The sequence below is a fragment of the Arachis ipaensis genome, chromosome B09 (assembly GCF_000816755.2).
Source record: "Arachis ipaensis cultivar K30076 chromosome B09, Araip1.1, whole genome shotgun sequence".
In the NCBI taxonomy this organism is placed as follows: Eukaryota; Viridiplantae; Streptophyta; class Magnoliopsida; order Fabales; family Fabaceae; genus Arachis; species Arachis ipaensis.
In genome coordinates, this window is record NC_029793.2 from 3,049,020 (window position 1) to 3,049,843 (window position 824).

Sequence of the window (824 nt, forward strand, 5' to 3'; positions counted from 1 at the left end):
TCTCGTAATATTATTATTATTATATCTTCTCCCCCGGTGGTAGGCACCAATATTGGCAAAAACAATTGTGAGGTCCTAAACAAAGTGACGAGAATGCCACAGAATCCCCTTGGTTCTTCAAACAATGCTCGTAGCAAGAAGTTTCAGTTTCGCAGTTAAAGCCGTGCCAGTTATCATTGCGACAACTTCTCATTCACTACAACAAAAATATCATTTAGCGGCAGTTTTTGGAGCCGTTTAGCGACAGTTTCAAACCGCCGCAAAACATTTCGCGACAGTTTCATAAAACGCCAGAAAATAGGGCGACAAAACAGATACAACACCTTCATTTGTCACTGATACAACACCCAAACACAATTCAATTACATAAATCTTTGATAATAAAAAAATTAAAAATAACTAAAATTTATTTTATTTAATATTTATTAATTATTAATATAATTAATAAATATTAAATAAAATAGCAAGGAAAACAATATATATATGAAGATGATATTTTTGAACCTGAAAGCAAAACGAAAAGTGTGAAAAAGTTTGTCATCTTTAATTTTGCCATTTATCAAACACTGTCTCCATATAAAGATGCTTAGTCGTCTACTAATTTCTATATGCGTCGGTGTATATATATAAACCAAGATTCTTAATAACAATACATACATACCTGTTAAAACTTATGATTATTATATAAATGAGCTTAGTTGTAGAAATCTACACATGTACTGTGTTTGGTTGGAAAGAAAACGAATGGAGAAAAAATAAATAAAAAAATAATGAAAAATAATATTTTTTTGTTTAGTTATAAAAAAAAAATTTGTATAGACTTC

General features: G+C 29.4%; 1 long non-coding RNA gene across 1 annotated transcript; it reads right to left on the reverse strand.

Moving 5' to 3' along the window:
* On the reverse strand, positions 7–714 carry LOC110266525. Its single transcript, XR_002353936.1, has 3 exons — positions 505–714; positions 313–335; positions 7–196 (listed from the first exon to the last, which is right to left on the reverse strand). It is a non-coding gene; the product is annotated as an uncharacterized LOC110266525 (long non-coding RNA).